This window comes from Carcharhinus amblyrhynchos, chromosome 21 (assembly GCF_965287045.1).
Source record: "Carcharhinus amblyrhynchos chromosome 21, sCarAmb.v2.hapA, whole genome shotgun sequence".
NCBI lineage: Eukaryota > Metazoa > Chordata > Chondrichthyes > Carcharhiniformes > Carcharhinidae > Carcharhinus > Carcharhinus amblyrhynchos.
Window position 1 is genome coordinate 35,218,285 of NC_137344.1, and position 15,948 is coordinate 35,234,232.

The 15,948-nt window shown below is 43.5% G+C and overlaps 1 long non-coding RNA gene across 2 annotated transcripts in view; it reads right to left on the bottom strand.

The window, feature by feature from the left end:
- Window positions 1-206: 206 nt before the first annotated feature.
- Window positions 207-15,948, bottom strand: part of LOC145356489 (uncharacterized) — a 27,864-nt gene continuing 12,122 nt past the window's right edge. Inside the window, exons 5-7 of one of the 2 annotated variants that reach the window (XR_013889149.1) lie at window positions 11,508-11,583; window positions 8,764-8,856; window positions 207-307 (exon numbers count right to left, since the gene is read on the bottom strand). This is a non-coding gene — a long non-coding RNA (uncharacterized LOC145356489). The remainder of the gene's footprint in view (window positions 308-8,763; window positions 8,857-11,507; window positions 11,584-15,948) is intronic. The other variant, XR_013889150.1, reaches the window with a different exon arrangement.

The window sequence follows — 15,948 nt, forward strand, 5'->3', positions numbered from 1 at the left end:
CGTCACGAAAGCAGAGACTGAGATGAAGTTGCACATCAGGGAACCAGTCAGTAAGTCAGCATTTGTGAACATTGTGACTTGTCATGTCATTGTAGGTTTGGCTGGGCAAGCCAAATCTCTGTCACACTGACAAACATAGACACAGTACGAAATCTCAATACACCAGGTTAAAGTCCAACAGGTTTATTTGGAATCATGAGCTTTCAGAGTGCTGCTCCTTCATCGAGAGAGACAGGCATGTGCGCAGAGACAGGCTAATGCTGAGTAGAATCATGGCTTCACTGCAACTACAGGATTCAATAGGTACCTTGAGTATACAACAGATAACCAGAACAATTTATTTTTCTGGGTTTAGTTCAGTGGTTGTGTTTTCTAAATTCTATCTTTCATTCTCCAAAATCCTTGAACATGCACAAGATATCATTCACATATATGAAAATGGATGGTTCCTCTCAGACTAAAGTGTTAAGTTCCTCATAAAAACATTATTATGGTAAATCCCAAAAGTTTATCTCTCAAGCATACTCACAATAGTAAAATAACAGCTTATACCGCACAAATTATCAATTCAAATCTTGGTGTTTCAATGGCTACCAGTGATAAAATAAAATCCCAAATCAGCTTAATAAAAAACCAAAGACTGATGTAGGCCACCTGATGTATTCTCAAAATTATTTTATGAACACAAAAATTAGAAGCAGGAGTTGGCCACCAGCCTCTTCTAGCCTGCTCTACTATTCAATACAATCATGGCTGATCTAAACTCCTTTTCTGAGCCATTTCCCCATAGGCCTTTATTCCTCAATCTATCAAATATTTATCCACCTCCATTTTAAATACTTCTAATGATCCAGCCTCCATCATCTTTTACAGCAGAGAATTCCAGAGATTCACCACCCTTTGTGACAAGAAATTTCTACACAGCTCAGTTTTAAATGACCAGTCCTTTATCTTGTAGCTATGTCCCCTTGTTTGAGGCTCTCCCACTCATGAAAACATCTCTGTCAAGCCTCCTCAGGATTTTGTATTTGTGAATAAGGTCACCTCTCACTCTTCTAAACTCCAATGATACAGACCCAGACAAATTAATCTCTCTTGATAGGACAACCCTCTCATCCCAGGAATTAACCTGGTGAATCTCCTTTGGACTGCCTTCAATGTTACGATCACCTTCCCAAAGTAAGAGGGTCAAAACAGCACAACTTGTGGGCCCAGTGCAACTTGTGGGCTGAAGGGCCTGTTTGTGCTGTAGTGTTCTATGCTCTAAAACTGTGCATAATATTTCAGGCAAGGCCTCACCAACACCTTATACAATTGCAACAAAACCTCCCTATGTTTAAACTCCAATAAATAATAAATATTTTCAAAGAGATAGATTTTTCTATTCATATAATAGCCTATTTGTGCTCTTGGGACAGATATTGGATTACTTTGAAATGAAGGCACTGCAAAATGTAGGAGAAAATGCAAGAGGCAACTTGTGTACATAAGAGCCAGAATTTTCCAATCGTTCGCTCCAGTGCGATTCTCTTGCTCTGCTGCAATGACTGGAGGTTTGGCTGAGCGCCAAATTCTCCATCCTGGCTCGTATTGGCAGGGTGTGAATGGCAGGAGAATTTTGGCCCTTATGTACACAAGTTGCCTCCTGCATTTTGGCAAATTGGAATGAGACAGATGGCCAACTATCTGTTTTAGCGGTGTTGACTGGAGGAAAGAATGTTGAGCGGGGCACAAGGAAAAATCTTCATGTAACAGTGCCATGGGATCTTTAACATCGACCAAGAATAACCGCCAATAGGCAGGTCGGACTGTACTTCCATGTCAGCACACCATTTTTGGAAACATCCCTCTGTATTCAAGTGAAGATCAAAGTTAATTTAATTTGCTCAGAATTTGGAAAAGAAAGCAATGTGTAATTGGAAATGTAAATGATATTATTCCTCAGTTTACTTTCTTTGGCCTCACGGGTTTGTTCCAAGTTGGATCAAATCAAATCGGAAAACTGAAATTCTAAGAATTACTTTGGTTTCTTATTCAAACCATAATGATTATTGAATGAGACCATTATGAAAGTATCAAATAGCAACAGCTTACATTTAACCATTGGCTTTAAAGTAGGAAAATATGTCAAAGCAGTTTGCAGGAATGTACCGCAATCAGAAATCTTCAAAACAAAAGGAGGGAGAGATGGGGATGCAGAGGGTTTGGGGAGGGAGTTAGAGCTGAGAGCCAAGGTGGCTGAAGACAAAAGCCAAATATGAGTTTGGAAGGTCGGGTCGAGGTCAAAAAGCACACAAGGTTGCAAGCATTCTGAGACAGCCTTACACAGTGACCAAGTAGCAAGATGGAATGACTGGTGAGGGAACAGGGATAGCATTACGTGGAGGGCAAAAGATTCATAATTTTTAGTTGGAAGACATTGTGATTAATCTGTGACTAGGGGCAGGATTTTATGGCCTGACTTGTCTCGAAACCATAAAACCCCACTCGAGGTCAATGGACTTTTCCATGGTCCTCCCCTCGCTCGCTCCAATTCCCATGGCAGGCAGGACAATAAAATTTAGGCCTTGATGTTAGACAAGAAATCTCATAAGTCAGAGGCAGCAGTGGAGCTTAGAGAGAGGACGTTGAGCTGGAACTGCGCATTAGTCACGTGTAAAGTTACACTGTAGATGACTTTGCCGAGGGGTAGCTTACAGGTAAGAGATGGTACGAGGGCAAGGATAGATTCTTGGAGGTCTGCATGGAACAGCTGGGAGAGAACCGTTGGAAAGAGAAGCATTTGTGGGAGATGTCTCTGGCTACAACCGAGCAGATATAAGTGGAATCTGGTGAGTGCAGTCCCACACCCCTGGTGAACAGACGGGAGGTACTGGAGGAGAGTGACATGGTCAGAGATTGTAGAGAGGTTGAGGAGAATTGGGAGGGTAGTGGACGAGAGTCATAAAGTGCAATTTGTGACTTTGATATGCAGCCATTTCAATGCTGGGACCTGATTGGAGAGGCTGAAACATGGGATTGTGGATAGCATGGATTTGGCAAATGAGAATTGGCGGAACATTGTTGTGGCTTTGGGAGTTGGAAGATTTATATTGCAGAACTGACAAGTCCACAGATTGACCGCCTCCGAGGAAATATTGGCTGGAATTCTCCAACCTCGCCTGTGAGTGGAGATTTGGCTGACACCAAATTCGGACAGCGGTGGTTGGGTGGGGGTGGGGCGAGTGAGGCTGGAGAATCCTGGTCATTACACTGCAGCACCTGTACATCTGCCATAGCACAAAAGCAGAGTCAATGTTAATTTTGACATTTGTGACTTTAGAAATTTCAAAACTGACTTTGAAAGTGAGTTCAGCCCATTTAATTTACATATTGGAGCCACTTGGGGCAGTAATAAGCAGTAGAGTTTATCAGTTAGATAAAAACAAAATACTGCGGGAGCTAAAAGTCAGAAATAAAAACAGAAAGTGCTGGAAAAACTCAGCTGTTCTGGCAGCACCTGTGGCGAGAGGAAATCATAGACAGAGAGCTGGACGGATTCTTGAAAAACAAGGGAGTGAAAGGTTATTGGGGGTAGGCAGAAACCTGAAGTTAGGTTACAAGCTGATCAGCCAGGATCATATTGAATGGCAGAGCAGGCCCGAGGGGCCAAGTGGCCTACTCCTGCTCTTAGCTTGTACGTTCGTATGTATGTTTACATGACAGAAAATAGAGTTAACAAAGAAAATTACAGCGCAGGAACAGGCCCTTTGGCCCTCCAAGCCTGCACCGACCATGCTGCCCGTGTGAACTAAAATCCCCACCCTTCTGGGTACCATATCCCTCTAATCCCATCCTATTCATGTAGTTGTCCAGACGCCCCTTAAAAGTCACTATTGTATCTGCTTCCACTAGCTCCCCTGAGTGAGTTCCAGTCACCCACCAACCACTGTGTAAAAAAAACTTGCCTCCTACATCTCCCTTAAACATTGCCCCTCGCACCTTAAACCGATGCCCCCCAGTAATTGACTCTTCCACCCTAGGACAAAGCTTCTGACTATCCACTCTGTCCATGCCCATCAGAATCTTGTAGGCTTCTATCAGGTTGCCCCTCAACCTCTGTCATTCCAGTGAGAACAAACCAAGTTTCTCCAACCTCCAACCCTTAGCTAGTCATACGGACTTGAAACATTGGGCGGAATTTTCCCATCCCGCCTGCCATGGGAATCGTAGCGGGCGGGGACACAGACCATGCAAGGGTCAGTTGACCTCGGGCAGGATTTCCTGGCCTTGGGTCAAGTGCGGCCGAAAAATCCTGCCTCTGCTTTCTCCCTCCACAGATGCTGCTAGACCTGCTGAGTTCTTCCAGTATTTATCAGCTACCTGTTAGATCAGTTTACTTCAGAACATGTAGCATGCATGGAAAATAAAGTTTGCAGCTTGCATGATCCTTGCAGGGTCTCAACCTTTTTGATGGCGAATCTTAGTATGAACTCCGGTGGTTGTGAGAACTTGAAAGATATACTGATGGAACTTTCCGGATGACACTTTCTCACACAAAGTATACCGTGATGTAATAAAATGAGTCCCTGAGGAGTAAAAGTCTGTAATTTGCTCAAATTTAGAGACATGCAGGCATCATACATTTATTTCTTTTTTCTGTGAACTCCCCAGCAATAACACACCATTATTTTATGTGGCAAAGTTTGTGGAACTTTAGTGCTCCCTTTATTTATGTACAGAGCTTCCTCCCGGTTTGCAAATGCCCTCAATGTGTCCTGTGTTTGTAATGTCTGATCTTTTTCTGAATTAAGACTGCAAGTTGGCGCTGCAGCAACACGATTCAGGAAAGACGTTAAAACGTTTAAATTTGGATCTGATAAATTAACAAATGACTTCAGAATCCCAACAAATAGCAATCTGAGAAGGTGTTTGCACCATATCAGGGCAGAGATTCCAGCTAGCTGAAAGAGAAAGAGAGAGCAGAGAAACAGCAGAACAGCAACATTTTTAAACATTAATAAATAATTTACATAAGTGTTAAATATGGGGGTTAAACCTCAGAACTAGGAGAAAGAGTAGGCCATCAACTCTTGCTCTGCCATTCAATGAGATCATGGCCGATCGTTTTTTAGACTCAGCTCCATTTACCTGCCCGCTCACCGTAGCCCTTAATTCCTTTACTGTTCAAAAATTTATCTTTGCCTTAAAAACATTCATGTTGCAGCTTTATAGAACCTTAGTTAGGCCACATTTGGAAATATCGTGTTCAATTGTGGTCGCCACACTACCAGAAGGAAGTAGAGGCTTTAAAGAGGGTGAAGATTTACCAGGATGTTGCCTGGTGTGGAGGCCTATGAAGAGGGGTTGGAGAAACTTGGTTTGTTCTCACTGGAATGACGGAGGTTGAGGAGTGACCTGATAGAAGTCTACAAGATTACAAGAGGCATGACAGAGTGGATAGTCAGAAGCTTTTTCCCAGGGTGGAAGAGTCAATTATTAGGGGACGTAAGTTTAAAGTGCAAGGGACAAGGTTTAAACATAAAACATAGAACACTACAGCACAAACAGGCCCTTCGGCCCACAAGTTGCGCCGATCACATCTATACCTACCAAGCCATAGAACTATCTGTAACTCCCAATGCCATTAGATCCCATACACTCATCCAGAAGTCTTTTAAAAGACCCCAGCGAGTTCGCCTCTACCACCACCGACGACAGCTGATTCCACTCACTCACCACCCTCTGAGTGAAAAACTTACCCCTAACACCTCCTCTGTACTTGCTTCCCAGCACCTTAAACCTGTGTCCTCTTGTAGTGACCGTTTCAGCCCTGGGAAAAAGCCTCTGAGAATCCACCCTATCTATTCCTCTCAACATTTTATAAACCTCTATCAGGTCGCCTCTCGACCTTCGTCTCTCCAGGGAGAAGAGACCTAGCTCCCTCAACCTATCCTCATAAGGCATGCCTCCCAATCCAGGCAACATCCTTGTTAATCTCCTCTGCACCCTCTCAATAGCTTCCACATCCTTCCTGTAGTGAGGCGATCAGAACTGCGCACAGTACTCCAAGTGGGGTCTGACAAGGGTCCTGTAAAGTTGCAGCATTAACTCCCAACTCCTAAACTCAATCCTTCGATTAATGAAGGCCAGTACACCATACGCCTTCTTGACCACATCCTCCACCTGCGAGGCTGATTTAAGAGTCCCATGGACCCGGACCCCAAGATCCTTCTGCTCTTCAACCCAGCTAAGACTCCTACCCTTGATATTGTACTCCTGCATCCCATTGATCCTGTCATAATGGACCACTACACGTTTATCCGCGTTGAAGTCCATCTGCCACTTCTCCGCCCAATCTTGCACCCTATCTATGTCACGCTGCAACTTCTGACATCCCTCCAGACTATCCACAACACCACCAATCTTCGTATCGTCGGCGAACTTACTAACCCAGGAGATGTACGAGGCAGATGTTTTACACAGAGGGTGGTGGGTGCCTGGAACTTGTTGCCGGGAGAGGTATTGGAAGCAGATATGATGATGACTTTTAAGGGGCATCTTGACAAATATATGACTCGGATAGGAATAGAGGGTTATAGTCCCAGAAGGGTAGGAGGTTTTAGTTAAGTTGTGCAACATGATCAATGCAGGCTTGGAGGGCCAAAGGGCCTGTTCCTGCGCTGTAATTTTCTTTGTTTTTTCTTCAATGAGGTAGTCTCTACTGGTTCAGTGGGCAAGAAATTCCACAGATTCACAACACTTTGGGTGAAGAAATGCCTCCTCAAATCAGTCCTAAATCTGTTCCCCCCTATTTTGAAGCTATGCCCCCTAGTTCTGGTTTCACCTGTCAGTGGAAACAACCTCCCTGCTTCTACCTTATCTTTATCCTTTATAATTTTGAACGTTTCTATAAGATCCCTCCAGTTAAACATTGGAAAAACCAAAGACAACGGCGGGAATTTTCTGGTCGTTCACACCGGCAGATTTCTCTGGTCCCACAGCAGTGAGCAGGGATTGGCTGAGCACTAAATTCTCCGTCCATGCCTGCAGTGAAGGCAGGGCAGAAACCGCCAGAAAATTCAGGCCAACATCTTCAGCTCAAATTGTCATTCTTCTCCCCAGTTTTTGCTTGGGTCTTCACCAGATTGTTTGCAACCATGCCATCCAATTCAATGCATATCCTCAAAACGCTCATCCTTGTCTTTAAATCTTTTCACGGCTTCCCATCTCTGCATTTTTCTCCCCAACCCCCAGAACTCTTCCTTGCTTAGACTCTGGCTTTGTTCTCCTCATTCGCCTCACTCATCTTGCAGTGCATACTACCTACAAGGTGCATTGCAGCAACTCACCAAGGATCCTTAGACAGCATCTTCCAAACCCACAACCACTTCCTTCTAGAAAGACGAGGGCAACAGTTACAAGGGAACACCACACCTGCAACTTCCCCTCCAAGCCACTCACCATCCTGACTTGGAAATATATCGCCGTAAGAAATAGGATCAGGAGTAGGCCATCTCACCCTTCGAGCCTGCCACGCCATTCAATAAGATCATGGCTGATATGAAGTGGATCAGTTCCACATTCCCGCTCTCTCCCCATAACCCTTAATTCCCTTGTCTGTCAAAAATCTATCTACCCGTGACTTAAATATATTTAGCGAGGGAGCCTCCACCACTTCAACGGGCAGAGAATTCCAGAGATTCACCACCCTTTGAGTGAAGAAGTTCCTCCTCAACAGTGTTCTAAACGCGCCCCCCCCCCCCCCCCCCCCCACCATCTTGAGGCTGTGCCCTCTAGTCCTGCTGTCCTTTCTGAGTGGGAAGAATCTCTCTACCTCTACCCTATCCATCCCTTTCATTATCTTATGTGTCTCTATAAGATCCTCCCTCATCCTTCTAAACTCCAACGAGTACAGACCCAGTGTATTTAGTCTCTCTTCATAGTCCAACCCCCTCATATCCGGTATCAGCCTAGTGAACCTCCTCTGCACTCCCTCCGAGGCCAAAATATCCTTGCGCTATTCCTTTGCAGTCGCTGGATCAAAATCTTGGAAATCCCTCCCTTACGGCACTTATGGGTCAACCCACATGGACTGCAGCGTTTCAAGAGGGCAACTCACCACCACCTTCTCAAGGGTAAATAGGGATGGGCAATAAATGTTGGCCAGTCAGTGACGCCCATGTCCCACAAATGAATAAATTAAAAAAAAACTAGTGGCAGCTGTCTCTTGACGCCACACTCAGCAAGAGGAGTTGGCCATATTCCTTCAAGTAGCTAACCAAGCAATACAGACAGGTTCAACCTCATACAGGAACAGCAGAGAAATAAATATTTCACTAGATATCATGGTATCTATTGGTGTCAACATAAAAAACACACAAAAAATGTTGGTATGAAAAATAAAGGATTGCTCTTTTAAGACAGAGGTGAGGAAATGTTTTTTTCTCTAAGTAGGTCATGAGTCTGTGGAACTCTTTTCCACAAAAGGCAGTGGAAGCAGAATCTTTAAATATTTTGAAGGCAGAGCTGGATAGATTCTTGATAAGCAAAGGGATGAAAGATTATTGGGGTTAGGAGGGAATGTGGAGTTGAGCTTACCATCAGATCAGCCAGGATCTTATTGAATGGCAGAGCTGGTTCGAGGGGCCGAATGGCCTGCTCTTGCTCCTAATTCATATGTTCATATGACTGTAAAGAAACACAGCACTGTGCTTGTCAGCATATTCTTAAAAGCACATGCATAAGAATTGCCCACATTCAACAAAAACCTGAATTTCTTACAAATTCAATTGCTGTCCATCTTGACCATTGAATTCTTACTTCAAGTTCAGCACCCATCCTTTATGCCTTCTGCATCTTTCAGGATTACAGCAGCTGTGTATAAACAAAATTATACTGCTACAATTAAAAATGGTAGATTTAAGCCGTGGGTGTTTTATCCTGCATTTAATCAGTGCACAATGTTCATTCATTGAAAAATCACGTCACTCTAGCAGATTAAGAACTAAGACGGTTAAAGCCACAGCTTTGAATGTTTGGTGATGAAAAAGGGAGATACTGGAAATGGAGAGTTATGGAGATGGCCTGGTCGGTTTAAAATAGGAGTTGTTGAAATAGGGAAGGGTGCATTCATGAAGGGTTTTGGACACCGGAGTGAGAATTTGAACTTGGGAGACATTGGGAAACTGGGTGCTGGTGTAGGTCATTGTCAAGTTAGGTGATGGGGAAAATGTGTGGGATAGGTCGATTGGCCGTGCTAAAATTGGCCCCAGTGTAAGGGGAATTAGCAGGGTAAATATATGGGGTTACAGCGCTATGGCCCGGGTAGGATAATGGTCGGTACAGACTTGATGGGCCAAATGGCCTCCTTCTGTAATGTAGGGATTCTATTCTATGAAACTGAAGCCCAGTTCCAAATGAGCTAGAGTTTACAAAATGTGGGGGAAAAAAAGTAAATGGAAGGATTTTTGGACAGACAGTGGGAAAAATCTTTTTACTCTGAGCTTGTGACAGAGGCCAGGCTAACACTTAAGAATTGGTTAAATAAAGTGGCAAAGGAAAGAGCACAAAGGCAAGGATTCAAATTTCATTCTCACCACGCCACATAATTGTGTGATGGGGCCACCAACTCTTTTTCCCTTTGGAAAGGTAAATAAGCAGAATGCAATTTATATTACCCTGGCAAATCTACAAACATGAAAGCAAACAGAAATAGATTTTTATCATTTTATAGACATATATGACTTGGAGGGATGGATTTTTATTTGTTTATTTGAAGAGCAGGAAACCTGGCTGTACATTGCTTTGCTGAATTCCTGCAGGCACCAGCAATAGGAAATGATGTTTATGTTTAAAAAATACAAAGGCATTTTTATAAGAGACTGCTTCCTAATGTTACTCTTGTTAGCAAGTTATCTAAAGGTCAGGGTGCTAAGAGTTAATGAACACCAGAAACCATACTGATAGCACGTCACTAAAAGCAGTGTTTGAGATTTTATAGTTCTGAATTAATGTGCCATATCGTTTAGTTTATGAGATTGAAAACTTTTTCATTCCAAAGGCCATGCAGGAGGCCTCGTCCATTAACCAGGAAGGTTGTTAGCAAGCCCAGTGATCATCGATATGGCTACTAGGGAATGACTGACACCCTGTGGAGCTTTACTTCACCAGAGGAGTAAATAGTCAATGAAAAATAGGCAAGCATGGGAAAGAAAGACGATTGAATATTCCTCAAGTGTTCAGTTGATGTCTGGTAGCCCCACATCTGAGTAATTTTGAAATCTGACATCTGATTAGGTTTAATCAACAGATCGCAAAATCAAATTGCGTAAACTATGCTAAGGGGCAGTGGTAGGAACTGCCATGCTGTTGAACCACTCCCAGCAAATTCATCAAAGAAATCTACCCTTTTTCTCATAAGGTTGCTTGCGATTGTATCTTGAAACAGCAGAGCGATTTCCCGGAGCACATTCGCAGGTAGGATCTGAGAGGTGTAGTCTATGTCACTTCAGGGTTCAAACTTTGGCTTGTGATGAATTGGTTGATATGGAGACAGGAGAGGAACTATGATTGACTGCAATTTCTATACCCTGTCATGGAAAATGAACCATCCGGTGTTCAAGTTCCTCACCATAACCCAATAGCACACTTTGCAAAATACACTGTAGCGTAAGATGATGGGGTCAGGCCCAGTTGCGCTGCCCCAGTTTTTGATGAATAGTTTGTTAACCTGTAACTTCCAGCCACATGACATTCTCTTAAGCTGTCAGTGCCAGTCATTAAGGGTATATTTTTCATGCTCTCGTTCACTGTTAAAGTACATCAGAAAACAATTGTCCACAATTTTTAATTCTGAACTAGCAGTAGGCAAGGACCCAGACAATGAGTGTTGTGGTAGCAATGAAGTAACGTGCTGTTATAGCAAAAACAACAATTAAGTTAACATGCGTCATTAAAATGCGGTCATAAATAATGTCTATTGCCCCCAAATAATTATAGTTCTCCAGCATTAGTCTTCACATGCCTGCTGTCTTGAAATGTTCAAAATTCTTTCTTTATGTAGTAATGTCCATTAAAGCAAGCATGCAACACCATTTAGCTATGAATGAGCGAGGCTCGACACATCATTTTCCAGGAGGGATTTCACACATATCAAGGCATCAGCAATGTGTGAACAATGACGCAGTCGAATTAAGGCTACTGGGGCCATAATTATATTTATGTTCAAATATTTCTGCCAATGCCGTGTTTGAAGTTGGATGGGTTCTGGCAGGATGGTGAGTGAATGAACTGAAGGGTAATCCCTATTTATCAATCTCACAATCTGCAGCTGTACCCAGAGAACCTTGAAATCTCTTCAAGTCGCTTCGACACGACTTTGTACAAGTTCGTTTAGTATTATTGAGCACATCTTAAAGCGTCGGCAGCAAATTTCCTAGACTCAGTTCAAGACATTGTTTATGTAGCGAGACAAAGTTCTGCTGTGCAAAGCAAGAGACTTAAATTTATGTAGTGCCTTACCTCACCTGTCAGAAACACCTTCCCAGATAATGCTGGTTGTGGAGGGCAATGCTGCAGCCATTTTTTACACAGCAAGATCCCCTAAACAGCAAAACAGATTCATCTTAGTTCATCTGCCTTTATGGCAATGGCTGAGGAAGAAATATTGTTCAGGATAAGCGGAGAACAGTAGGCATTTTGAATGGTGCCACGAGATTGTAACACTTGACAGCCTGTGGATCCTTAACCTAGCGACATTCAACTGTCAGTCACTAGGAATACAGCACTTACTCACTATTGCACCTAGTATCAACCTAGGTTGAAGTCTTATATAGTTGCATTTAAACTTGATTGTTTGATATACAAAGAACTGTTTAAAAGCTTGCATTCTGAAAGCATATTTGCTTTATCACAAAAGAATAACTTTATCTAAGGGCACCTGTTATTAGGTTACATAAAATGCCTTTCTAAAAGCATTGTCTCACAGGACTAGACAGGGTAGATGCAGGGAGGATATTCCCGACGGTGGGGGATTCCAGAACCAGGAATCACAGTCTGAGGATTCAGGATAGACCATTTAGGATGGAGGTGAGGAGACATTTCTTCACCCAAAGAGTGGTGAGCCTGTGGAATTCACTACCGCAGGAAGTGGTTGATGCCAAAACATCGAATGTATTCGAGAGGCGGCTTGATATAGCATGTGGGGTGAATGGGATCAAAGGTTCTGGGGAAAAAGCAGGATTAGGCTATTGAGTCGGATTATCAGCCATGCTCGTGACGAATGGTGGAGCAGACTTCAAGGATCAAATGTTCTCCTCCTGCTCCTATCTTTTATGTTTTTATTTTGTTAAACCTTTTGCTGATCCTGCTTATAAAGGTTAAGTATATCTAAATATTTAATTGCATCAGATGTCCTGAAGTAAGGGCCTGTGGATGTCTTCAATTAATATATAAAGATTGAAAGTCCAAAGATGTGCAGGTTAGGTGGACTGACCACACTAAATTGTCCCTTAGTGTCTCCAGATGTGTAGGTTAAGGGGATTAAAGGGGTAAATATATTGGGATATGGGGGGAGGGGTGGGGGTGGGCCTGGGTAAGATGCTCTGTCAAAGAGTCAGTGCAGACTCAATGGGCCAAATGGCCTCCTTCTGTACTGTAGGGATTTAATTCTATTCTGTGAAGTGCTTACTCAAAAGGCAAAAACTGAGCTAACCCAACCCTCCTAGGTTGACGCTGACAGAAGGTGGTGATTGGAGCAGCCAAGTGCGAAACATCCAGGTGAGCACTTCCAGGAGAGAAAGGTCAGACTGCCAGAGACAGCAAAAAATCCAAGCAAGGGTTCAAAGATGGGTCAGGTCGAGATGGATGGTGTGACTGGGAAAATAAACCACCAATGGAAATGAGAGGTACAGCTGATTATGTAAAGGATCATGACCAATAAGAAAAGGTGAAAGATTTGAACATGAATGGCATTGTTCAGCCAGTGTGTTCTTTTTGAACGTGTAGCGTTGCAGTCAGTTTCACAATTGTAATGATTCAGATTTATCCCTTCATCTGCAGTTTTTGAAGTGCAAAGTGGCGATCAGTCCAATATAAACAAAAGCGGGTCAACTCTGGAGAACTATAGGAACAAGAAACAATATTCAACATAAATATTGAAACAAAGGCTTGTGAAGATAACTCAAATCACTTAGATCTCTGTATATGTAATAAAGTGTAGCAGCTTCGGGAGTTCCGAGTCCTCAGGTTGAAATTTTGCAGAAGTCATAAACTTGACAATTCCATTGCTCCATTAGTGCAAGTCCGTACAGGCCTGAACTAAATATCTCCTGAACATCATTGACTTGTACAATTTGCTCTGGGTTTTGTTTTTAACATCTGTTTGGTATGGGCAGTCTGTAACATGATTGGAATGCAGTGCGACCTTTTCCCCCAGTAATAATTATATTTATTAACACACTTTGATAGATCGCTGCAGCACATATTCTGTCACTGTTTGTTTAGTGCTGGCACTGAAATCAATTGTGAATGTGGAACGTTGCAGAATTGTCGTCACCAAAATAATCTGCTTTCAGAAAATACCGCTAAGATTTTACTTGCAGGCATGAGAAAAGTCTCCACCAGTTCAGGCATTTTCCTTTCCTCAGAGCCCGTTTAGAATGTGTATATTGTTTCACAATAAACAACAGTTAGGGCCAATTTAATTGCAGCATTATGCCAGCAGCATCTCATCTCCACGTTCACTGCATTATTTTTCTTTCTTCCACTTTAGATATTCCCACCACTAACTCTATTTCCCAGGCATTTATCAACATAACTTAGGGGCAGCATGGTGACACAGTGGTTAGCACTGCTGCCTCACAGCGCTAGGGACGTGGATTTGATTCCAGGCTTGGGTCACTGTGTGGTTTCTGCACATTCTCCCCGTGTCTGTGTGGTTTCTGCACATTCTCCCCGTGTCTGTGTGGGTTTCCTCCCACAGCCCGAAAGACGTGATGGTTGGGTGCATTGGACTTGCTAAATTCTCCCTCGGTGTATTCGAACAGGTGCCAGAATGTGGCAACTAGGGGATTTTCACAGTAACTTCATTGCAGTGTTAATGTAACTTGTGACACTAATAAATAAACATAGTAACGAGTTATTGCTCATTACAATGATGTTAGTACAGAAGTAAAGATGTCTTGCCACAATTGTATACAGTTGAGACTGCAGCGAAAGTATTGTGAATAGTTTTGGTTTCCTTACCCAACAAAGGATTATACTTACCTTAATGGGAGTGCAATGAAGACTGATTCCAGGGACAGTGGAATTGTCCAATTCAGAGAGATTAGAGTTTAGCAAGGTTAGAGATGTTCTCACTGCAACCTTCAAAATTTTTATAGGATCTGTTGGGTAGATGCAGAAAGGATTCTTCTCCTGGCTTGGGGGCTGGAGGAAGAAGGCTCTAAGTCCAGGCGACACAGCCTCATTGTATGGGGTAGGTCTTCTAGAGCTGAGATGAGGAGGGATTTCTTCACTCAGTGGGTGGTGAATCTTTGGAATTCTTTACCCTAGGGAGCTTTGGAGCAGTGGGTTGGTGGGAGGGTGTAGGGGCTGGGGAAGAGGGGGATCATTCTGTGATGGGGTGGAGAGATTTCAGTTATTTTTTTCCAGCTGCAGTCCTTTTTGCTGGCTGGTTGATTTCCATAGTCAGAGAGAGTTTTTAGATATTACTGCAAAAGATTGCTATTTCGTTTTCTGCTACACTTGGCTGGACCTCCAGATGGACCCCAATTCTTCCTTGCTGCACCTGGTTTCATCAGGCCCGAGCATAACCAGCGTCACATCCATTTGAGGTGCTAGAGATGTGGAAAATCTTATCCGAGAGAGTCCCTAACCTACTCACACGGCCAAGTCCGGGTTGGGCTTTGCTTCTGCGAAGGCTGAAGGAAACTCCCAAGGATGGATTTTTCCCAAAATTGCACAGAGTGCTGGAGCAGGCGATGAAAGCTGTGTTAAACTCACTGATTTTTCCCAGATGCCTCTTCCAGCCTGATCAAACAGCACTCTGGGCAAATTTCAAAGTGCTGGCAAGGATTATGCAGCCATCTGGGCCGGGGGGGCAAAACTCACTGTCAAAGCTGTGATTCAGAGATTGGACAAAGATTGACAAAGAAGTTGATAAAGAAGGATAGGATAAACTATGAAGTGGGGCTAGCGCTTAATATAAAAAAGGATAGCAAGAGTTTTTATAAATATATAAAAAGGAAGAGGCTGGCTAGGGTGAACGTTGGACCCTTAGAGGATGAGAGGGGGGACTTAGTGGTAAGGGATGGGGAAACGGCTGAGGCCTTGAATAACTTTTTTGTTTCGGTCTTCACGGAGGAGGACGTGAATAATTTGCCGGGTGTTAGCGATGGAAAGATGGTAGGACTGGAGGGCCTGAATGACATTATTGTTACTAGAGAGGCGGTGCTCGACAGATTGGAGGGGCTGATTGTGGACAAGTTCCCAGGACCGGATGGAATGCATCCGAGGGTTCTGAAAGAAATGGCGGAGGTGATAGTGGATGTCTTGGTGGTTATTTTCCAGACGTCGCTGGATTCCGGGGAAGTGCCGGAAGATTGGAAAACGGCTAATGTTACGCCGTTGTTTAAGAAGGGTGGCAGGCAAAAGGCAGGGAATTATAGGCCGGTTAGTTTAACGTCTGTTGTAGGTAAAATGTTAGAATTCGTGATCAAGGAGGAAATAGTGAGGCATCTTGAGGGGAATTGCTTGATAGAGCAGACGCAGCACGGTTTCGTTAAGGGGAAGTCGTGTCTGACAAATTTATTGGAGTCCTATGAGGATGTGTCTAGGGCGGTGGATAGAGGAGAGCCGGTGGATGTGGTCGGTCTTGATTTTCAGAAGGCGTTTGACAAGGTACCTCACGAGGTTATTGCAGAAGGTCAGGGGACATGGAGTTGGGGGTAGGGTGTTAGCGTGGAT